General features: G+C 40.2%; 1 protein-coding gene across 9 annotated transcripts in view; it reads right to left on the bottom strand.

The window, feature by feature from the left end:
• LRRC4C (leucine rich repeat containing 4C) overlaps nucleotides 1-22,882 on the bottom strand; it is an 850,059-nt gene extending 827,177 nt beyond the window's left edge. For 8 of the 9 annotated variants that reach the window (XM_073348033.2, XM_073348026.2, XM_073348031.2 and 5 more), the window contains exon 1: nucleotides 21,894-22,697. The gene's annotated coding sequence lies outside the window, so the exon portion shown is untranslated. Of the gene's footprint in view, nucleotides 1-21,893 lie in introns of all 9 variants that reach the window. The other variant, XR_013635945.1, reaches the window with a different exon arrangement.
• Between the last annotated feature and the right edge of the window lie 2,904 nt (nucleotides 22,883-25,786).

Consider the following 25,786-nt stretch of genomic DNA (forward strand, 5'->3'; position numbering starts at 1 on the left):
ATCTACCTGGAAGGCAGGCATAGCTGCACAGAACACTCACAATCTTCTGCTCCACCCATAAACTTCCTGCTCCATAAAGTGATGAAGCCCCAAAAATGGGCAGAGCTGACCAAAGGGGTTGGCTGAGGACAAAGTCTCCCAAGATATGTGCTGATTCAGTGCACCTCCCAGGCAGCTTCCCTGGAATTTAAAGTTGCCTTCCCTTGACAAGGATGGTGCCACTTGTATTTATATCTTCTCCCCACCCCTACCCCATCTGGGCATACTACCCCATTCCCTCTCACATGGGACTGCATCAAACCTATTATGTTCCATTTATTAAATCACACTCAGTTGCTAGAGATGATGATGTATTGACTTCAGATGGAAAATAAGCAGAAGGAGCAGTCAAAATACTAAACCAAAGACAAGTTTTTTATGTGAACATCCTTATTAAACTGCTTCCCACACCTCCAAACCTCACACACAGAAAATGTCTGCTGCCTCAGCAGCAATATTGCTGAAGGAAACATCCCAATGACGTTTCTCAAGAGGCGCTGTCACCCCATTAATACGCACACTGATATTCCCCAGGCCCAGAACAGTCTTAATAACTCTCTCCTAGAATTTCCCACACTAATTAAGGAAGTATAATCATCTGTGAAATCTCCAGGTGCATACAGGGTTGGGGTGTGTGTGCACACAACATCAATATTATCACTAGTATTTGCAATGCTCACCACCACAGTGGATTTCTCAATGACAGCTTGTTTGGTTCATGTGAAGGAGAGCAACTAATGGAGATTTTCTGATGTGGCTGAGTCATTGCAACTGCTTCCTAGGTCCTCAGAGACTGGGATCCAACTTACTCATGCTCCATTTCATATCAAGTGAATGAAAAAAAAAATCTGAACAGTGCCTTGTACTCTGTTCTCTGAGTGATAAAGTGACACCAAAAAGATAACTGGAAAAAATAATGGCAAGAGCAGCAGAAAGGTTGATTTATGTATTTATGTTTACAGTCTTCCTTTAATGCTAAGGGAATACACCTCCCTGAAGTTGTTGACTCAGAGTAAAGGTAACCACAGGAGCCAGGGCTAGTTCAGATAATCCTGCCAAACCTACAGCTTCAGAGGGAACTCCTTACTCTGGGATCACAGGGTATAGGTCTTCAGGGCTATGAATGAAGTGTTTATTGCTTATGTTCCAGTGCTGCTGAATATGGAGGAAAAGATACTCTGTACTGAACACCTAAGCCTGACCCTTGCTGATTAACTGTAGTTCCCAGCCACTTCAATGAGTCAATGGCAGAGTCAGGAATAGAACCCAGGAACCTGACTCCTAATAATCTGTTCTGAACTCTGCACCACACTTACCTCTTACTTGTAATCTAAGTGTAATTACACACTTGTGTTGTCATCTTTGAGGTTCTTCAGACTTGCCTACCCAAATGTCCAAGAGCTCAGCTCCCATTTCAGTACTAAAATAAGGGCCAGATTTTTGGGAGAGCTCACTTTCAAAATGCAATCATAATTGTTACAATATGGCCTTCTTTAGATGCCCAAATAAGATCTGAGTTCTTGTAAGAATATGGCTCCCACTGTGGGTGGTGTGCACTAGAACTGATTGGAAAACAAGAACCTGGTTTCATGAAAAACTGAGGTTTCAACACTGATTTCCATTCTAATGTAGAATGAAATCAAGACCTTTCCACATTTGTCTTAAAAAGAAAAGAGACACTTTTGAAATAGCAAGTCAATGGGCCAGATGTGCACCTCTTCCAAGATGTGACCCAATTATGTGTTTAGGTTCCCGTGCTGCCATTCAGCAAATCATTTTATCAAACTGCACAAATTGCTTATTAGAGCCCAGAGTCAGGTTCATCATTTGATTACTCATGTGCTAAGGGCTGTCCACATAAATAAGGGAAGCACTCTCCAGTGATAGAGGTTGGAAAGCAGTCCCTACTCTGAATTTGATCTGCTTCATGAAAACTAGGAACCAGCTGTCGTTGTATCAGATAATTAAGTCCAACTGGTGACAAAGGGGTGAAGATCATAGAAGTGTATGGATTCAGGGCTGCTCACAGGAACAGAGCTCACTATAATGGTATTGTATTTACAAAGCAATTTCTGTTCCAGTGCGCTTTACAAACTGCAGGAATAACTGCAACCCAACAGTGAAATGTGGCTACCTCTGAAGTAAAACAAGACAACCCATCTCACAGTTGACAGCAACACAGCACAAGAAGTGTAGAATACTTTAGCTAAATTGAACAGCTAGGTGGAACAATGCTATTGCTAATTTTTATTAGGTGTGAACTTATTTCTTGCCCGAAGGCCCATTTTTGTTTGGCTAACAATATACAGCCATGCCATCTCAGTGTAATAAAGCAGGGAAGGATAGTCAGTTCATCACTCATCGACCGTCAGCCCAGATCAACCAACTACCATACATTTCTGGAACCTTGGCCTTGTTCCCTATCAATTTCTCTTGTCCTAGTTTACAAACCTCTCCAAGTAGATGGTGGTCATGCCACACATTCAGTACATCACCTTCTTTCACAGGATAGATCCTTTCTCTTATATGCCTGATGTCTCATTCTTGTCATTCAATTCTCATTCAACTCCCTTCTCAAAATTTTCTTAATTCCCTTAGAGAGTTTACCACTAGGTATTCCCCATTCCCAGTCCTGCCCCTGATCCTTTGAAAATTGCTAAACACAACAAAAGAAGTTAATCTCCCTCACTGGAGGTTTTTAAAAACAGGTTAGACAAACATCTGTCAGGGATGGTCTAGGTAATACTTGGTCCTGCCTCAGTGCAGGGGACTAGACTAGATGACCCATCAAGGTGCCTTTCTGTCCAACATTTCTGTGATTCTATTTAGCGCTCACTAGGATGAGCCTTTACTACCACTTTTCCCTCCACAACTGCCATCATCTGGAACTCTACTATTGACAGAGGTCCAGGGTAGAGGTCTCAAGAGTAAAAGGTTCAGTAAAATCTCCAGGGTCAGGCTGCTTGGAGAGAATACTCTGCATTTTTATTAACTAATCAAACACTCAATTTCTGTCTGAATTTGCTGAGGCTTCTGGGAAATTTAGTTCACTTAGAGCATGTTCCGAGAGGCTTTGGCAAGCCACCTCCCTACTAACATTATGTCAGCTCATTTGCATAGTCACACCATGCCCATGCTAGTAACATGCAGTCTGAAGGGCTTTCTCAGCTACAGAATTCCATTCTGTCGGAAGTTAGAATGAGATGCAGTCTGGCGACCTTAAAGCAAAATGTAAGTCTCATCACTTAGTACAATCTTTCTGCCAACAATATTAGAACCTCAGCCCTGTGTACGTTTCCTTGGACATAAGAAACTGAAATGAAACAACAAAAAAAACGAACACCCACCCCAATTCCATGTTCACTCAAATGGCACAGTATGATAGAGAGGTAGAGGAGAGAGCCATTGGAACTGAATTTGACCGGTAATAATATGGACAAAACCCACACACCAGAGGGCTAGGTGTGCTATAAGTACATGGATTCGATCGGTCAGACCATGGCAATCAAAATCATTAAAGCAGAGAAGCAAACAATTCAGTTTCACTTCTTAAAAAGTATCATTAAAACTTCCTTTCCATTTTCTAGTAGTTGTACTTTATCTTTCATTGTGTATGTTATTTTGCCTGTCCATTGCATTTTATTAAAAACTAGGATGTTCAGGAACTGTGCTATATAAATGAATAAGCACAATTATTAACTGCCCTCCCACAAAACAAGGGGCCAACAGATATTGACTAATTAATTGCATTATATACTATTTGTAAAGTACTTTGAAGTGAAAAGCAATATATGTGCCAATTATTACTATTGTGTAACCAGCAGCTCAAAAGCATGTTGCCAAAGTACAGCAATAAGCTTGTCCTTTAAACACTTTCATGGTAATTATGGCTCTTAACAATGGATATTGTTCAGCTGAATAAATATAGTAAGACTTCAGCTAACAGCTCTTATCAATCTGACATTCTTACAAATGCCCCTTGTTAAATGTCATGTGAGATTTCTTAAGGGAAAGGAAAATACAAAATACAAAGTTTATGCAGATGAAAAAAAGAGGAAAAAAGGGTTACTTGCAGTTTCAGCTATCTGTAAAACATCAACATGAATTACTAATCATCAACTGGGCCTTGTTTTAAACGGTGGAGAGATCAATTATAGATGTTGAATCTGCATCTCTGGGACACTGATTTACACTGATGCTGAAATTACTCTTTTTAAAATTAAAATTTTAATTCACAATTCACAATTTAATTCACACAAAATTCAGAGAGAGAGAGAGAGTGTTGATGGTTTCTGTGCCATAAAATGGTGTGTTGCTTTGCTCTACTACTTCAACAAAGAGCTATTCAGAACTGGACTCTATCCTCAGGACTAGCTGTAAACTGGTCTTCAAGAGTCTTGTTAGCAAAAATAAAACAAAGAATGTATTTTACATAGTTGCACATAGGCAAATTATGGGACATTTTGTTACAGATCCACTATGTATACAATATAAATATGCAGTAGGATGTTTCCTAAATTGAATTTACAATACCCGGTTCTATTGCAGTGTATGATATACTAATTTATGCTGGGTTTCTAGCCCCTATCACCTCTCAGCAGGTGATCATGTTCCTCTGAACTCCATTCTCTAATGAGAATGTTATGGATTTAGCGCTGGGTTGGTACCAAGGAGCTGAGTTCTAATCCCATCACCCACATGAATGCCAAACTCTCAACTTCAATTTCTAGGTCTGTAAAATAAAGATGCACTGTACTTATCTACTTCACAAGGAGACCAGGAGATTTTTTTTCTAATACTTGTAAAAAGCTTTAAATATGTAAATTGCTACAATACATATGTGCCAAAAAATTCTTATTGTGAGTACCTGACTTGCCCCTATTTCCCTGAATGTATTAGAAATGTGATGGTTTCATTTTAATGCATCTAATTACTGGGGGGAAAAACAGATATGTTGTGTTCCTTTGTGTATATGGTATTGATTTACACCTCAGCCTCTTACCTATCCAGAAAGCACAGGCATCAGTTGAAACTTAAACAGGCAGCACAGGGAATAATACAGCTTTCTGCTCCCTCCAGAAGAGCAAAGACTGATTGTGTATCAGCTCCAAGCCACAGAGGCTCTGAGAAGTTAAAAGGAACCTGAGAGAAGAATCTGAGCTTTCAAGATGCTTCTCCAGCTCTTCTAGGTTTTACCCAGCACTTCTCTACAAGCAGCAAAAGCTCCATGGAAACTTCCATGAAAATTTTTTCACATGCTTTGTTTTTCAACAAGGGAAACAAGAGGAGTGTGACAGGTGATATTTCCACTGTAAGTCTAAAATTAATGGTGCTCAGGTTAAAACAAGTAAAAGGCAATGCTCCTTCATACTGCCTGAATCATAGACATTAGAGACTGTTTAGATCAGTAGTACTCAGACTGAGGCTCAGGAGCTGCAAGTGGCTCTTTAATGTGTCTCCTGCAGCTCTCTGCAGCACATAACATTAAAACACTGTGTGATTTAATTATTAACCAATCTCAGTTATTAACCAGTCAGGATGCTTTTACTATGTTATTAACCAATTGTAGAGTACTTGGTCAGTTATTTTGCTGTGAGAATATATATATATATATATATATATATATCTTTATTATATAAAATGAGAAAGACAAAATGAAACAATGAATTCACAATACTATAGGTCTTTTGGGTAATGTTGATTGCTAATTTGGCTCCTGAACCACTAAGGTCTGACTATCACTGATTTAGATCATCTAATCCATCTCTAAGTCACCCTAGGGAATCCCCTATTGTAAGAATAGTTCTACATGCTAGGATAAGGATAATCAATCATCATGCTTCATGGATTAGGTTGACTACCACAGAATTGGGGATAACATTCTTCCCTTACAAAGTCACATACATTGTTACACAATTTGCAAGGTGCAGTATAAGGGTGTGTCATCTTCTTCAGATCCGTAAGGAACTGGGTATTAATGAAAATGAGATACAGGCTTGATAGACTAATGTTCTGATCCACTGTGAAAATATACTTTACTTTTAGACCTAGCCAATTTCATCTGGGTATAATTAAATGTTCATTTATTCCATCGTTTTGTGGAATTTGCCAGAGAATTCACTCTTTGCAGCAGAACGGTGCTCCAGGATCTAAGCTTTCTTTCTAAATAGCAACTCTGTTAATAGGCCTCAGTTTCAATGTAACTTTGAAAACATGACCTGAGTGTAACCCAATGCAATGTACTTTTGAGTCTCCATACATCTTGAAATAACCCAGAGGTGAGATGTTGTCATATCCATACCAATGGACCGTTGGCTCTGAAACCAAAAGATGACAAACACAGACTAATATTGTTAGCTACTTCACTGTTGATTATTTTAGCAAAAAACACTCAGTTAGTATACTTATCCCAAAATCCCAAGTCATCTCCCATCCCTCTCCTGCTACCAGTCTCCCATTTCTCCTCTCTCAATTTCTATGATGCAGTTAGGTAATATCAGTGCAAAAGTCTACTGCATTTGGAAAGTGAAATGCAGAGACAGCACAAAATAAATACCAAAATAAATTGTGCAGCAGTTATTATACCGATTGCAATATTCACTGTGTTCAATAAAATCCTCAATTTAAAAAATTTAGCTGAAAGTACCATAAAATTTCCAGAATGTAACAGAATCTGGAGAGTCTGCTCCAGAATTTAGGTCCAAGTTGGTATGGTGTACACATAGGGCTTTGAGTTTTTATATTCTTCTTCACTTCCTATCCTAAAACATTCATGTACTGCTGCAGTGAGATACAAAACAACTGCCACATTCATCCCCCAAAGTGTCTTCCTTTCAGTGATAGCTCCACATACTTTATAAACCACTTTATGATGATTCAAAATCAAGAGTTAAATGTAAAATAATATAATTTGTAAATTAATACATATTACATATAGCTTTTTAAGATATGCAGAATAGTAAAATAGTTTGAACTGCTTTCCCATCTGATTTCAACATTTTCCCAATATTATGGTCAAGAAGGCATTCTTAGCCTGATGCTATGATAATTATGCTGAACAACTCACTGGATGCAATACAGGACATGTTCACCTTTCTCTGAAGCATTGGGTATTGGCCCTGCTGGATGCAGGAGACCAAATTTAATGAACCAATGGTCCAATTCTTTACTGCAAATTCTATGCTCCTACAGTTCAGAAGCCACTTTGGGATCTCCAGGATGATAAACACTATATGGATTTGAGATATACTTTCTGACACTCTGGCCCAGCTGTTCCCTGCGAAGAATCCATGTCAGACAAATGTGGCCTGTCTTGGAACAAGCCATGCTGAGCAAAGCAAACCAAGAAAATAAAAAGCCAAGCAGCTGTGCTACATTTGCAGCTGCACTTCAGCATAGGAAAGATTAATAATGAGTTCCACAATTTGGGAACAACAATGATTTTTTAAAGGAAATAATTTTAAAGTTGAGTTTTCTATGATCATCATTGTGAGTAGAGCAGAAAAAGGTAGATGAGGTAATGGACAAGTTTTCCCTTGATCTTTATTGGATTGATGTACTCACCTTTAAGTATATTAAGACACATTAGCACATGCAGCTATTTAAATAATTAGCTGTTTGAACAACTACCTTATGTTTGCTTAGAGGAAATCTGTTTTAATAAGGTAAAACATTCTGAGTTAGGTGGACCATCTTTAAGAAGCAAAAATTGCTTCTCCTGTGGGGATGCTTCTGGACCTGATATAACACAGATCCACAGCAACACCTAGTGCTCGTTAGGACACATGGCAAGACTGTAGTCCTTAAAAATTCCACTTGTAATTACCCCCAGGGCCTCTTACTGGCTGTGTGCTTTTTGAAGTTGTAATTAGGTGAGAGAAATCATGCTGAACTGGTGCTTCATGAGCACTGCTGGTAACTTAGTGCTCCCAAGGCTTATAGTGCACCATGATAAATTGGATTGAAAGATCATGCTAAATTAAAGCTATGTATAGTTGGGTTCGAAGGCATGAAAAAAAATAAAACAAAAAAGTGGGGGATTTAAAAGCATTTAATAGGTTAGGGCCACATGAGAAAGTTCAGTAAAGAGTCGAGACAAAGTTGTGAGCGGGGGGAGCCTCAGAAGATTTAAAGAAGTAATGGCAGAGTTGGGATCTGGATCCACACATCACCAAAAGAGATATTTGAAAAGTCTGGATATGGACTTGAACTTTAAAAAAAAAAAGATAGATGGGCGTTTTGTGCCCACAATGGAATGACAAATCAGAGAAGCATGAAATTCAACATGCCTGGCATGTGTATGCTGAGATTGGTTGGCACACCTGGTATCTGGGACAAATTATTTGAACTTTTGCTAATGTTGGTAAACTCATTAGAACCAGAGTACAGCTTGCTCTCCAGCAGATTGTGTGCCCAATGTAATCAGTTGCATCCCTAATGCACATGCAGAAGCTGGTTGGAAGCTATGAAATTTGTTCCTCCTTTTTGTTTTGCAAAGCTAAAGTTTACATTTTTCAAAAAAAGAATTCTGGTACTTGTTATGGTCAGAAATTACAAGAGTCTTCCTCTTTGTATAATAGATCTGCTATTGATTCCAGCAGAAGTGAGAGAGTGTAAAGAAAGAACCTGCACTACATATTAAATATCTATTCATCCATATCCTCCTTATTCACAGGCACTAGAGAGAAGTGCAAGATTCCAGACAGTCTGTTCCATTCCTGACTTGAGTCTGGAAAACTTATTGTTCTGCAACATGGGAAAAGAACCATATACATTCACATACAGCAGATCAGAAAATTGAATTTCTCTTCCAAGGAATACCTACATTTCAAAATTTGTTTTTGTCCCAAATCAGCACAAAAATCTTCTGCAGAACAACATATTCTGAAATATTTCAAGTCAGATACATCAAAACAACCTTACTAAAATATTTCATTTTGATGGCGTCAAAACAACATATAATATTAAATACATAAATAATGTAAAATTAAAGTTATAGTTAGAACTGTGCAGAGGACAGAAGTTGGTTTGTGAAGGAATTTGAGATTTCAACAGTTACCCTCATTCCAATTTGGGATTAAATCATGCATTTTGAAATTATCTATGAAAGAAAATGGTGGAAAAATTGTTTCAAATTTCATCTATTTTATATAATACAAATTGTTAAATTTCTAAACAGTCATTTCAACACAAAAAATCAGAACACTTCATCCAAAAAACATCAAAACAGGACATTTTGACATTGTCACAATGCTTTTTTATGCCAAAATTTTATTTTGGAGAAAATGATATGATCTTACAAAGCATTTAGACTTTGGTGGAACTGCATTTATTGACAGAAAGTGATTCCACCCAAGTTTTCTGACCAATTTTACATTCATATTTCACTGAATGTAGGCTGTGTTCAGAGGGTTTAGCATCTACCTGTGTGAGGTGGATAGAGGTGTAAAATAGGGATGGGTAAACCACTTTAGAAAACCAGCAACACATCTGAACTTTTTCCCAAAACTCAAACTCCTTTGGCCCCCTCCCCCATTCCCCATTATTATTTTCACTTCCCTGTGACTCTTTGCTTTCCGATTTTCCCAGGAGGGTTTGGATAGTATGAGAAAACATCTGCCTTAGAGAGAGAGAGGAAACACCCATAACCTCTCATGAGAAAGCCTATTCCAAAGCTGTCCAGTCCAGTCTGATCAACCTGAGAGGTTTAAAGGAGCGTTCCATCTTCTGCATGTGCATTAGAGATGCAACTGATCATATTGGACGCACAATCCACTTGAGAGCAAGCTATACTCCGGTTCTAATGAATTTACCAACATTAGCAAAAGTTCAAAACATTTGTTCCAGATACAGAGGTCATCAATAAAATCTTTACAATCTTCCTTTTTCTTCCGATTAGTGTTACTGTGGTAATCCCTCTACCCAGTATGGCAGATATCCCAGATACAACAGTAATGTCTATACTGGCAAATGGTGAGCACTGTACCAGAATGAAGGATGTGTTAGATATTGGGTTAGTGTGTTGACACAGTCATTAGAGATGTGCATACTCCTCCACCCGAGAGAACTGTGTTAGTCCAGTGTAGACGTGATAAAGTAATAGATCATGATTGCATGATCCACTTCCAAATGACTCACTCTGATCCATCCTCAGTAGCCCCTCGACTGTGTCTTCTAAATTAAATACTTACAAAACTGGATAAATTCAGCATGTCAAAGTAATGGACACTACAACCACATACAAGTTGTTTGGAAGTGGGTGGTAGCGGTGGGGAAATATTAGCAAGGTCTTTTTTTAATGTTGCTGCCATCTTGTAACAATTCCTTTTATTTCACTCATGTGCTTGTTCATCCTATATTAGGACAGATGGAGATAAATACACAAGTGACTTCTAATTTTGTTTTTCCACACCAGCTAATCTAAGAATAATTTGAGGAGCATTAAGCAGGAGTTGAGTCACCGAACCCATTGTGAAGCTTCGACTCACATGGCTGGTGACTGCAGCTCACTTAAAATGTCGCTTTTACTTAGCCTTTTGTTACTAGTGGGTGTGGAGCTCCTGCCATAATCTGTGCTGTAGTCTGCATTAATACAGCACATTACAATACTCTGTCTTCTGGGGTCACAGAGTCGATAGTGTTTCATTGTGGGGAAGAAGCAACAACAAAACAGAACTGTGTTATCAGTTTGAGAAACTCAGATGAATATTATGGAGTCCAGGCAGGTGTTCTGCTGTCTGAATCTTTGTGCATCTGTACAGTGGAAACTGGAGACTGACAGCATTTTGAGAGCAGTGGCAGGCAAAGGTTGAAAGGTTTGGAGTTCAGGTCAGATGAGCACTAGGGCTCGCAGATCCTACAGAATTTCGGCCAACTGTCCTCAGCAGAACTGAATTTGCAGTTGTCAGTGAAGTAAGCCCTCTGGCAAGAACTTTGAAGAAAACGTAGCTCCAGTATTTGATTCTTTGCTCTCAGATTTAGAGGGATGTATGTCCCTTAATAAGAATCCTATAGCATTTAATATGGATGAAATTTGGAAAATGTAATAGGGCTCTTAAAGCTGTTGGAATGTAATGGAACATCATCTTTCTATAGGGTTTGATGAACCATCCAATAGAATCTTATATAAGAGCAATATAATTATCTATTAAGTTCTGTAGGGTAGTCTAAAAATAGAAAATTGTGGCTTTGTGAAATTAAATTTGGTAGCACTTTTCCACAAAGCATGTGCACTTATGGGTGCTCTCTTAAATCCATTCACAAGCTGAAGCTAGTGTGTAACGTATCAACTTGCTGATTAGTGGGAATATCTCAGTAGGAACACAATGTCCATGCTCTATAATCTGTACTGGCTGCCTATAGGTGTCTAGGTGGAGTTTAGTATGTTGCCTTTCACTTATAGAGGCAAAAGTAGCCTGGGGCCTACCTGAATGACCACCCCCTTTTTCCCCAGGCTGTAGTGCCCTAGCGAAGGTCAGTAGAGGCACCTGAGCTGGATCACCCTTGATATACAAAAAATGGAGTTGCCAGTAAGGTATTTTCCTCAAGGGTCCCTCAGCTGTGTAATTCACTCCCCTCTCACCTTTAGTCTGAAATAATCCAGATTTGGCGACCTTCTGGGAACACTGCAAAGCTCACCCCTATGAACAGGCACTGGGGCAGCTGAGGCAGTTGGAGATGGGACCCCTTCTGGTATAGGAGGGGTTTCTTGTTGACTTGCAGCTGTATGCTGTGATGGCTGTGCGGCAGAGGAATAAGACACTGTTTTGTTCTGTAATGGTCTTAGTATTGGTAACTGATCACAAGGATGCCTAGAGCCCAGGATAAACATTTAATGATAGTTTAATTTAATTATTTGGAATTAAATAAAGTGAAGAGAGATTAATAGATCAGGCTTGAATTATGCAGGGCAGGTGCAGAGGAGCTTCCCTCTCATTGCTCTGGCAAAGTACCATGCATCAGGAATGAGAGGCATCAGCACTAGCTGTTACTGTACTATACAGTACTGTGTTACACACATAGCTCTGCCACCACACCTTGTTCCTGACCTGAAATAACTACTGCGGTGCTGGAATCCCAACCAGTTATGCCAATGCACTTTGACGCTACGCCTCAATAGCTCCCTTTGCAATTTCAGTCCTCGCGCTCCTGGAGCTGGCCATTATGCTATCATCCAAGAACTGAACTGGTGGCACCAGGCCTCAGATATGAAAGGGGTGACTACCCATAACAAAGCATATTTGAACATGCATATTTGAGTGGGCACGGTAAGAGGGGCAGATGTGAACAGGATGGATGGGGAGGGGATGTGAGAAAGTTGAGAAGCAAACTGAGCTAAGCATCCAGGAGAAGAGAGGGAGCTGAGACCTGGTGAAAAGAGCAGAGTTCTTATCAAGGGGCAAAGGGGGTCTTGGGAGAAGGTTGTGGGGAATGGGACTGAGAAGAAGAAAATGGTTTAAGCATAAGCCATTTAATAAACCTTAGACTGAGATACTGCCTGAATCCCTGACCCTTTCCTGCCAGCAAAGAGAGCAATGTGTTGGCCTTATGGTGCTCCTTCCCCTGTTTTGACTCTGCCAGGTTGACAGCATGATCTCAGGCCAGAAGTACTGTTTTGTTTCACAAAAGAACAAATGTTAAAAACTATTCAAGAACAAATTCAAAAATGATTACAGCTTGCAGAACTCCTGCAAGTAGAAATTCAAAGCCCTAGCAAGAAAAACAGTTTTTCATTGTAAAAAGTACTCAAAGCATTATATGCATAATGAAGTGTCATTAAAGTCATTTGTTCCAATAATGCAGAGAAAATAAATTAATCAGAACTAGCATGACTTTTAAGAGTGGGGAAATTAAAAAAAAAAAAAAGCAAATTTTTGCCACTTATGTCGTGGAGACTAGCTAGCTGTGTGTAGCAGGAGCCATTGACTTGCTTTGTGGGGGGGAAGCTATATAATATCTTGACTAAGTAGTCTGCATCCTGGACATATCAATAAGTTCCTTACTATACTACACTATACAACACATGAAACAGATGAGGGAACTACAGGGTAAGTGCATAATCATACTGTATTAAATCCATGGCTAGCTATGGCTTCACAACATGGCTACTTGCATCTTCACGGGAGCAGCAGGGACAAAACATAGATCCTCCTACTTCAAAAGCACAGGCCCCTCATACTAGAATTAAAGGAGATTCATATTTATTGGAAGCAGTATAGATCTTGTTTCTCAGGACACGACTGGGATAGGGAAAGGTTTGCCGATGTGAAAGAGAGGGACAAAAGACTGATGTGAGTTACTTTCACAGAGGCTTTTGGGGAAGACAAGAAGAGTCACAGGAGCATAAAGAGACAATGAATTTTAACAGACCTCCAAACTGGGGCATGGGAGGGAGGTGTGGCTTCATATATTCGGCCCTATATATATCACTTCACTCTTCCCTTTGAGCTCCACATTCACCAGCTATCCCAGACCATAGAAAGAAAATGGGAACATTAAAAGGACAATGCAGAAAATCAGAGCTTAGGTCCCAAAACATAAGATATCTATCCTTAAAAAAGAGCTTGACACATACCCTAATGTACGAATAGACAAGTTCTCAATTTTGCTTTAAGAAAATAAACCAGTGAAAGTATTCCACCGTCCCCCTATTTTAAAGCTTCCCCTGTAGTCTTAGAAATTCAAACATAAGATCATTGTGCTACACAAGTCCCAGTTCCATTGTCAAAAGAAAGAAAGAAAAAAGAAAAAAAAAAGAAAAAGAAAAAGAAAAAGCTCATGATTTTAGCGGCAGTAAATTCTGACCTTTAGGACTATTATCCTAAACAGTTCCTTATGGGTCTGGGCATCTGTACAGTCCCATTTAAGTCAAATGTAAAATCAGAGCCTTAGATTTAAGTCGTTCTTTGCCCCAAAGACCTTGTCTTTACTACTGGTTGTACTGCTAACTACCAGGCTTAATTCATTAAGTCAATGGGCCCAAGTCAGATAGTAAGAGTTTGCAAGATTGCCCCTACATTTGCAGAGTGCTGTGTCAATTCACTGTTCCAGACAGTGCTTTGCAATACAAATAAGATCATAATTAAAACTGGCTACACACTGGGAGGCAGATCCTCAGCTAGAGCAAACTGCCATGGCTCCAATGGAACTACGTGCCTGTTTACATTACCTGAGGATCCAGCCCAGGGAGTCACCAGTGTAGCCTCACTGTCTGAGGTGAATGAAACCAAAAAGGAAAAACAAAACGGCATTAGTGTTCGGAAGCAAATTAGATTTTCAAAAGTATTTCAGTCTTAGTAATGTAAGGTGTAATTTGTGATGAAAGGAAGGATATTCTTATTTGTAATCATATGAATTTCATCCAGACAAAATCCCTCGAGGAGGAATTACTGCTTAAAATCCATCCAAGATGACGTGGCATTTTGCTAATTAATATCACTGGCTTTGCAGCAATCCTGACTTTCTATCTATGATGAGCCAGTCTCTTCTCTCCCTCACTACAAGACACAGAAATAATTCCCCGCAATGGGAACTACATCAGTGCCCATCACAGAATAGTATTCTTACCTGTTTCCAATAGCCCTGGATTATCAAAGCTATCATTTTGATTATAAAATTCTATTTCTAAATCTTCCTCCCTCTATCTCCCTCTGTAACAAGGAACAAAGGGTGACATCCTGGCAAGACAGTTTCACCACATTTTCTGGGGATAACCAGCAGCAACCTCTGCCTGGCTCACCTGGTGGAGCCGTTGCCCATGGACAATAAGGGCTATTTCAAATCGTGCCTATGGACATGTGCAGGATAGTCACACAAGTCTGGCAGTGGAGAAGTCCAGTCCAAGTTTGCTGACCAAAAGATTCAATTAAAATTCTGAACAATCTCTGAACCTTATGAGGTTCACATTGTAGCTAGTATTTGTGTTAGGAGGTAGAATTGTAAAGAACAAAAACTGTGGAGCTGGAGAAGTACTACAGGGGGAGTCTGACTAAATTCCATGTGGAAAGAAGGTGTCTGCTTTCTATTCCTCAAGTTCTTCTCTGTACAATGAGTTTTCTCTACAGCAGTGGTGCTGGAACAACTTTATAGTAAGGGTGCTGAAAGCCATTGAACCAAACTGTAAACCCTGTATACGATGCAAACTATGTCAAGCCAGGACGTGCAGGTGCACATCCTGGCTCTCCTAGTTCTATCACCTATATTCTATAAAGACATAGAGATCTCCTGCATTAAATGAGTATTTCACATGCAGACTTCAACACAGGGAATGTTTACTTGCTTGGTCTTCAATCTCCTTTACAGAAACTATGTAGACCCACTTAGGAGCCAACATGTTTCTCTCTATGTAGAAAAGGAAAGATAGTTGGTCTCCAAGGTTATGGAAAGATCCAAGACTTCCAATGATTCAATGAAAGGAAAAACTTATCCCAGATGAACTTCATGGAAAACAGAGGCATCTCAAAAGACTCCAGAGGTTTGAAGGTAAGTGTGGAACCTCTGTGTTAAGTTAAAGGGACAAAGAGAGAGATCCTACCTCCTTGCCCACCTCAGGAACAAGGATGTAAGAATTAAAGCACAGATTAAGAGACTCTTTTAGACAGTCTAAGACTCTTAAGGAGGCATTGCCAAGCCAAGTATTTTTATTATGAGAAGCTTCTCATTTACCTCTCTGCCCTGTCACTGTTCTCAGGATTGGGTAAAGCTGCTTATACTACAAAGCTGATTGTCAGGGAATTCCGATTTTTAGAGATCTTTTTACAGTTTGGAAAGGCTGTGACCTCCTGCATAATAAGGGCACCAGGTTACTGCAGCGATCCACAAAATATCTATGACAAAAGAGGAAAGGAAAAGCCTGGCAAGATAAACACTCTGTCCCTCTCTCACTTAGTGCTTGGCCAAGACATGTGGTGGTTATATAACAGGACAGAGTATGGTAGGACTAAGGCAATTCCTGCTATGCTGAGACTCTTTTGTTCTCCATTAAACTCCACTGACAGACACTGTATCTTCTGTATGATACACAAGAACAAGAGCTGCATCTGAAAAGCACTGCTAAGATTAGGCAATTATGGCCAAAGGCTTCTGCAGAAAAAGTAGAACAGTCTTGAAATTTCAGTAGCATTAAAAAAAATAAAAAAGAAAAAAACATGCCTTCAGATCAGCCTCAATATAAACCATGCAGAATTGGAAAAGAACACACAGTATTTTCTGTTTGGCTTCCAAAGTCTGTATTAATTAGTCCAACTGACAAATAGCAAGGTTTCTTTATATATATCAGGACAGATAATACATGGAACATTTATGGGTGCCTTTCGCTACCAACACTCAAAGAAGCCCTTACAGCTTTTAGCTTTGGCTTCAGTCTTCGCTCAAAGATGGGTGTGTGATTACATAAAAGCCATTGTAGAACCCAAATGCCCTGGGGGTTACTTCAGCCGCACAAACTGCTGGAGAGATTAGAGTATCACAATGGCTGGGTTTTTAAAAATGAACTAAAATACCCACTGACATGAGTTCCTTGCTTTTATATAAGGGTCTCCATATTTCATCTGTGAGGCAGATTTCAAAGTGTAAGTTCGAACAGGACTTCCAGATATAGCGTTTGGACACTCAGGTCAACACTTAAATGTGAAAGGTTCCATCTATTCCACCTGTGTTAGTGCCATCCTGGGGACTGCTTCTCCAAGCTCCACTGGATCCATATTCCATTGTCTCTAGCTGCTGTTCTGACACCCATCACTCCATCTTCCTCCCAATCCTCCTAACTTAAATTCAGACTTCTTACCTTCACAGTCCTACAGGGCTCTGCCTTTGCTTACTAGACTGACCCCCTCACTGCCTTACTCCCTATCATATCTTCCTTCTCTCATATCCCCACCCCTCTAATTGGAGTAACCCCCACACCTTCTCCAACCCACTGTCTTCCACAATATTCATCCTCTGCACTTTCGTCACCTTTCTCTAAGTGCTCCCCCATGTCCTCCGTCCTCACATCTCTGCAGCTTTAGCATGCTGACTGCTATGTCTGGAACAGGCTCCTTTCTCCTGTTCACCGGGCAAGCTTTCCATTCCTTCAAATCCCTTTGTAAGGTTGTTTCATCTTGTCTTGTGTCACTAATCTCCAGGAGTTATCTAATCTCACTTTCACAACCTTCATTATATTTTAAACTGCAGTGGGTATATATAAAGGGAAATGCTACAGTGAAATAACAAACATGAAGCACCAGTGCTATATCTTGTAACTTCCCCTGCAGCAGTTCTCTAAATTATCTCTTAACTAAGATCTAAAGACATTAGTGGGTAAATATGTAAGTGTAAACCATGCTTACAGTGTGGCTTTCTGTCCTTCTCCAGAGGCTGACCCATTCAGAAGTTGAGACTATATATATAGCCTTTAAGGTAACAGAGCTGCATCTTTTAGCTCAGATCAGATGTTCCAGATCCAATCCTCACAAACAACAACAACTCACCAAGAGGCTGTGCTACTAACATGAAAACTTTTTAGATACAAACTGAACAAGCTAAAGGAACAGGTCATGATTTGTCACAGAGACCAGATGTTCCATTCCTCCCAACTGGCAAGGTGGATGTGCTCTCACACAAAATATGATCAATGACATAGCTGGTGAAACTACAAATATAAGAAAATTGTGTTAGTAATGCAGAACAATGAAAGCTGTCTCCAGAAAATAAAAATGTCACATGCCAATAGATGACACTGTTGAGCAGGCCACATGCAGTCACAGATGCAGCAAATTCTATCCTGTGTACTGGTACAGGAGTGATTCTGGGCCACAGTAGCATTTTTTTAAATGGATTATGTCAGTGTGTTTTTATTTCACCTTGACTAAAAATGAACCTAAGATAGTTCATAATGTCAAGAAATAAAGCCTTCTTCCAGGAGACATATTAGACATTGCACATCGGCTGCCTCCCAGGTAACCTGGATGGCGGCCTGAAAGAACTGTCCTCTCTAGGGATGAACAGATTGTTCAGCCTCCCTAATAAACTTTAGTTTGGGCATCTGCTGAAGGGAAGAGAGAGACTGGTGATGTGACTGCACTGAAACTGCAGGCTGTAGAGCAGAGCTTGCAGTTTCCTCTATGTTTTTTGTTTTTAAGCAGTGTTGAGTGCATGGTACATTTAATTTACGAGTAATATTTATATTAATTAAAAAGTTTCAGATAGCTAACTTGTTACAGCAGTTGAAACTCCTGGTTGGTCTTTTATTACTAGGTGCTCCAGTCAAGACCAAGTAACCCCATATCCCCTCTTACCCTCCTCCTCATTCTAATTTTACAGTCCACCTTTGGCTCTAGGCATAGAGTTATTTCTAAAGGGGTAAACAGTCACAGGGTACCTGCAAAATCATCTGCCACTAGGAAAGTGCATTTTCTTCAATCCAGGGTACATGTTTACTGCTAAACTACTCTCTCTATACTAAACTACTGTACCCATTTATTTAAAAACTGGTCCCAATGTTAGCACTTTAATGCAACATAATATTCCAGACTAATACCGTGACTCAACAATCAAAACTATGCATTGTCAACCTGCAGAGCTTTTACTTTTAGTTCAAGTCCTGCATTGCCGGAAGGATTTTGTTTCTTTTCTTTTTTCTTCCTTTTTGGCCTGTACAGAGTGCCTAAGCTCACTTGCCAGTTGTCAGCTCAGCTTGTTTCTGAGGAAGGGAAGAATTCATGTGTAAAGCACCCAGGGTCTTAAAAACATAGAAACATGTGCTGGAGGATCATTGTGCCTGGTTGGCTGACTTCAGCAATGAGAGAGAAAGAGAGAGAGGAACTGTTCAACTGACTGGAACTAAATAGGGAAGAAATTTGAATGTTCCTTTTATCTTCCACATATTCTTAAAATAATATTTAGGCAATTCAGTCTTTGATAATCTCACTGTACCTACATTTCTGCTAGGAAGCTTCTACTGGGGCACTACATTCATTTGGTGTAAGGACTTTTACGTACCTTCCAATAGCAACATGCTGATACATACAGTATGCAGAACAGTGAGCTTTTATAATAATACATGGAAAACAGTATTAACTACAGAATTCTCCATATTTCTGCAATGCAAAAAATTGTATCTCCAAACCCAGCCATGAACTGGGATAAAATGGGAACCTCGTACAAGTGAGACATTTAATATTTTCATTTAAATAGTTGTTTTAATTGTACATTTTTATATTCCACTTTCCCACACACTCCAAGCTGATGCTTAAGTCAGTTCCTAGATAAACTAGCTTGTCATGAAATCTGGCAATACTGAATTTTATCTGCTTCCACCATGCCATAAGGATAATTAATACTGTTTCAGTAACTTTAACATCCATCCTATAGAGTTATCAGACTTACAACACAGAAGAAAATGCCTATGGAACATTACATTTAGGAAATTAGTAATCAAGTCCACTAAAGGTTAGTTTCAGGGAACCAGGTAGGAATCTAAATTGAGAAACAGTTGGTCAAGAAGTAAAATGAAGCATTCTCCCTATAAAGAAAAGGAGTACTTGTGGCACCTTAGAGAAGCATTCCCGATGAAGTGAGCTGTAGCTCACGAAAGCTTATGCTCAAAAAAAATTTGTTAGTCTCTAAGGTGCCACAAGTACTCCTTTTCTTTTTGCGAATACAGATTAACACGGCTGCTACTCTGAAACCTGTCATTCTCCCTAAATAACTTTGCTAATCTACCCACTTTTAAAGAATAACTTTTAAATTAGTTTGTTGGCTACAGATGATCTTTGCTGCTTAATCATCCAACAAAAAACAAACAAACAAACAAAAAACAGAAAACATTGGCCTCATGCACACAAACACAGAGATCATCCAAACCAAAGAGAAGTGTGGCCTTTTCTCTATGGATTTAGCTATGGTTAGGCTGCATTATTACAGTCCAATCAACTGAAGTGATGACAATCCTTCAATTCCCACTGTTGTCCCACTGATTTGAGGATAATTTGCACCTGACCGGATTGGGCTAGGGGATCTTGTGTGTCCTCCATCCTCCCAGAATATGAAAGTTTTTCATTTCCAGTTTGTATGTTATCCACCCCCTAACTTTCTTCTTATCTGAAGTCTTTTTTAGCTTAGTTATCTCTTCAAAAGAAAAGAATCCTGGAGATTCCCATAAGATTTTATTTAAAATCCTCCCCCTGAGACAATGTAAATGTAAAAGCAATCACAATTCACATGCCTCATGAGAAGATGAGGAGGGTCGAAGAGAAGCATAGTGGAACAACAACAAAAAAAAGGTAAATTATACCTTGACCGGAGACAGATTTGCCTGTCATATTCCTATACAGTAACATTGTTGTGGGATGGAATATCACTTGCAGAAAACAAGGGGAAACACAGCTATAACCAGCTTTCCTTGTTTAATCCCTCTGTCAAGCTGGTATAAGAGAACAGCCACAAACACAGCCAGAGAGACTGACTGACAGGAAAGATGTAATAATATGAGATTATTCAATTACTTTGTAGCAGAGGCCTTTTCATTAAGTGTTTGGTTTTACAATGCAACACCCAATCAAAAAAAGCCTCATTACATTTATTCATACATAATGGAGCAAATAAAAAGGCCACATCAAAGAGGATGTGCCTTCAGAGGTCTGATGCATTGTAACATACATTATATATACACTTCAACACCCTTCTATTTTGCCTATTCAGTATTGTCACATTTTTACCTGTGCCTTTCTAGACCACCTAGCCAGCTGTACATAATTCCATCAAATAGATACCACATCTTTCGATATTAGTCCTTCGTATTCATATAATTGAGAAGGAATAAGTCCCTAGCAATTCCACTTGGGGAACCAGGAATCTCAGAAATGTATTTACGAATGGATCTCTCACCTCTCTGGGAAAGCTAAGTGCTGTCAATGCAGCAATAAAACGTCTTCAAGTGCAGGATCCCTGATGTTATTGCGATACAATAGTATTTTACTTTCATTAAATAATTGGAAGATGGGAATGGCTATAAGAGTCTCAGCATTTCTGAAGAAAAGCACCTGTGGGGAGATCTAGGTTCAGACCTTGAATATCTCAAAAGACATGTGATTTAATAGATACTGGGAAACATTAACCTACAATACAACATGCTGGACAAGGCAGTTACTTAGAACACCTGTATGCTTGATGCAACCTTAAACCTCCCTCTTATGTCCCCCCTCCCATCCAAATAAATGAGAGGCAATAAGAAACCATTTGCGATTGGCACTTCAGTCTGATTTGGAAGGATTAGAGCTATGGCCCCAAATATTTCACAAATGCTGTAGCCTTAAAACAGTGCAAGATGCATTCAATAGGTTAATGAGAAGCAATAGCAGAGAAACTCCACGTAACAGAGTGGTCCACAAATCCTCAACAATTTCCATTCTGTCATCTGCTCCAGCTAACAGCAGCAGGAGCAGCTTTCTGTACTCACATATTCATCACTTCAGAGCAGACTGAAATGCATAGAGGGTGAAAAAAACATGATTTGTGAAAATACAGAGACTCCCACTGAAGTTATTGCGTGGGCTTTTTGCGAGTGTGTGAGAGAGAATTCCTTTGGACTCAGACCAAAAAAAGCTTTCAAATGCTATTTTACCAACATTTCTCAACACTCTGGATCGTTATTTTACAGGTACTTTAGCTTTGCAAATACTAGGTAAATCAAAAAGGAAAGCAAATAGAGGTGTGGGGGGGTGCAAATGACAAGCACAGAGTCCACAACACACCGACACAGTGTCACCATGCACTATAGGTGCTCCATACTCATCTTTTAGCTTCTTTCTAGATTAAACAAATCAAGCATAAACAACATAAGGAGGACGAAGGGGCAGGCAAGCCCTTGGACTTACCTTTTGGATGGTCCCTCCTAAAACTTCTCCAAAGGAAATTAAAAAATCCTCCAGATGAACTTGGATTCTTCTTTTCTGTTTATTTTTTCAAGTCACATAGGAGCAAAATGATTAGTTTTCAAAGGTTCCATTTACTGATCTTCCATCCCCAGCAAAATGTGTCCAAAAGTCTATGTCAAAAGTGAGCCCGGAACTCAAAGGCAATTGGGAAAGGGTGTTTGGTGGGGGAGGTGGCTGGGGGACCAGACTGTGAAATTGAGTGGCCTGGGTATATTAATCTCCACTGTACACTATACCTGGCTTCTTGCTCACCAAAAACTGTAGTGCAAACTGTCAGTAGTAGCCTCCAATAGCTGCTGTGTGTGCTGCAGATGGTAGGTCTCACTGTTACCTTCTCAGATGGGTAGAGGATTCAAAGAACAGCAAAATCCGGGGTCCCCTCCAAACCAGGTGGATTGCCAGTCAGTCACTCACTCAGTCCAATTAATCAAGACAAGAATGGCTCCGTCACCAGAGGTATCTCCTTCCAGAGTGCACAGGATTATGGCAAGGTTATTAATCTTGCTTTGCTGCATCCCCCCACCCCCTACATTCAGCAGCCTGCATTGAGATGATTGCCAGCTCTGTCTCTGTCCCTGTTCTACTGCATTTTGCTCAGCCCTCTGTTGCTGCAAGTGAAACACAGAGGAGGGAGGAATACTAATAAGGTGGTTAGCTACAGTTTTTTCAAGGCATTCTACGTACTCTGTGTGTGTGGTGTGTATGTGTGTGTGTATTTTCTGTGGGGAAGTCTCTAGATTTAGTTGCAGGTCAAATGGGAAACTGTTTCCACACTGCTACAGAAGCCTGAATTAATCTGGATTATTACTTTCAAGGAATATCAGAGCCAGAGATCTTATTTTATTTAGGATAAAAGGAGGGTGCTAAATGCTTTAGAAGCCTAGGGCCATGGCCTGGCAGTTGTGAGAGAAACAATGTTCAGAGAGAGATGCATTAGGTTAGTAAAAAGGCTCAAAGGGACCTAGGCAATATTTTAAATCCACCGCTACACTGCATATACAAGATTTTTAAAAGCAGCCCCTTCCTATCAATCTTGAGATGGCAAACAAATATTCAAAGATGAGTGATTATTGGTATAAAAAGAGACAGATTTTTGATTAGGTGAAAAAACATTAGTGAGTCAAGCAGGGTTTGAATTGATAGACATAAGACATTATGGTTCCAGCAGTGCTTTATAATTCTCTGTTTCTCAATGAGATCTATTCTTCTACAGAAATATTTCAGTGATGTGAAATGAGTTTGGAGTTATCAGCACAGTGTACTTCAATAATATGATGCTATGCAGCCAACAGAATGGAATTGTAGTATATTGGTTAAGTAGTGGCCCTTCATCGGTGCATTAGCCTTTGAGCATCCGGGGTGTACAAATCCTAGCTGCGGAGCACCATCCACATTGTGGTTCGCTCTCTTGGAAGACTCTGCTCAGTCAGTGATTTTTTACTGGGTTCTTCTGTTTAGGTTCAGCATTCGAGCGATGTTCTGCAGGTAATCTCTTATTATTTATAATCCCAGTCTTTTCCAGCAGATTACACTATATATTACTCAATTCAGGAACCAGAGGAAGGGAAACCTACAAACAAAAGAAAAAAAAAACTTTTAAAGAGAGGTGTATATTTTTTAATGTTATGACTATGTTTAGACTGGATGACGGCTCAGAGGAGTGGTAATGAGATATCGAGCCTTCCAAATTAAGGGTTTGAATCCAACGTGGAGCAGCAGTAAATGCTATCAATACCAGACAGAGATAGCTGGTCAATGATACATGTGAAATGAGTTTTGTAGTCTCAGCATACACATGCCCATAGCACAAATGGGACCTTCACAATTAGCTTTAGTCAAACCCCTTATTAGTAGCATTGGGTCAAGGACTGAAAAATAAATGGTGACTGAATGGGCACAGAGATGGAATTATCTTCCCACTGTTTTAACTGGTCCTTCCTGGACAGGGTTCAGACCTTTTTTGGTTGGGCAGCATGGGGAAACTGCCTCTGGCACTGCTATTACTGCTCAGAATAATGTTCAGGGCAAAGAATTCCACACCTATCAGAAACCCATATAATCCATGGGAATACAGTTAAGTACTGAATAAAGATGCACTGTTGGTAACTGAACCCTACAACCATGAAACTGTGGACTGTGGGCTCACCAGATCATTCAACTTAAATGGGGCTGGATCTCTTTTGCATTTGGATGGGAAAACAGAAGATGCTATAAGGAACTGATTCAGAAGATTGAAAAAATAGCCTTCTACCACTGACCGACCAACCAACCCTAATTTAGCTCACGCTCCAATTTTAACATAAAATGATTTATATAAAAAAATCTCAGAATAAGATGTGTTTAGCATAACTGTTCCAACTCCCTTTGTTTTTATGTTTCAATTCTTTCCCCTCCAGACCACCTACAATTACTACCATCACTGTCTGTAAACTCCTTAAGGAAGATAATTTTCCTAAGCCACAAACATCAATGACACTAACCAAACAATGGGAACCACGGATGCTCTTCTTTTCAAATAAGGACCAAACCAATACTCCACCATGGTATTAGTAGGCTCAATGATTCTCAAGAAGCTAGGTTTGCCACTTGTGGTCATTAAATATCCCATAGAACTTCTTGTAAGGAAGCACCAGTGTCCTGGTCAAGTTCCAGTGTGGACAATCACAATCTGCCACACTAAAGTTATCTGTTTAGTTCAGGGATGGGCAAACTTTTTGGCCCGAGGGCCACATCAGGGTGCAAAACTGTATGGAGGGCTGGGTAGGGAACGCTGTGCGTCCCCAAACAGCCTGGCACCCGTCCCCTATTTGCCCCCTCCCACTACCCGCCCCCCCGACTGCTCCCTTCTGGGACCCCCCACCCCAAACTGTGCCCCCAGGATCTCACCCCCTATCCAACCCCCCCTGCTTCTTCTACCCTGACTGCCCCGACCTAGCCATACCCCCTGACAGGCTCCCCAGGACTCCCACGCCCTACCCAACCCCCCTGTTCCCGGACCCCTGACAGCCCCAGAATCTCCGCCCCATCCAACCGCCCCCTGTCCTCTGTCTGCCCCCCAGGATCCCTCACCCCTAACCGCCCCTGCTCCCCATCCCCTGACTGCTCCCCAGGACCCACTATCCAACCCCCCCGACTGCCACGTGCGCGCTGCCACCCCGCACTTACCAGGCTGCTCAGAGTGGCAGGAGCTTGCATCCCCGTTGCCTGCGTGGTGGCAATGCTGCGGGGGAGGGGGAACAGCGGGAGAGGGGGCAGGGGCTAATCTCCCCGGCCAGGAGTTCAGGGGCTGGTTTGGACGGTCCCGCAGGCCGGATATGGCCTGTGGGCCGTAGTTTGCCCACCTCTGGTCTAGTTACAGCTGACTAAAGCATTGTATACTTCCTGTCCCAAGCATTGTTGTGGTGTGTGTTATCAAACAACTGTAACCACCAAGATGGTTTGATGAATTCACACCTTATACTTAAAAATTCTGGGATCCTTCTGAATAAGAGGTTCTATATGAAAGAGACTTTCCATTATAATTTATTATTTCTGCCTCAAATTAACTGAATATGAAAGAATGGACTTTAATAAAGGATGCTCTAGAATAAATTATTGTTAGCAGCAATTCTCAAACTATAGCCACTTGGCCACCAGTCTCATTCAGTTTCTGAAGAGGTCCATATTATAAGAATAGATGTCTCTGCAGATAAGATAAGAAGCAATGGACTTAAATTGCACCCAGGGCAATTTAGGTTGGACATTAGGAAAAACATTGTGTCAGGTTGGTTAGCACTGGAATAAATTGCCTAGGGAGGCTATGAAATCTCCATTATTGGGGATTTTTAATAGCA

This window comes from Lepidochelys kempii, chromosome 6 (assembly GCF_965140285.1).
Source record: "Lepidochelys kempii isolate rLepKem1 chromosome 6, rLepKem1.hap1, whole genome shotgun sequence".
Lineage (NCBI taxonomy): Eukaryota > Metazoa > Chordata > Testudines > Cheloniidae > Lepidochelys > Lepidochelys kempii.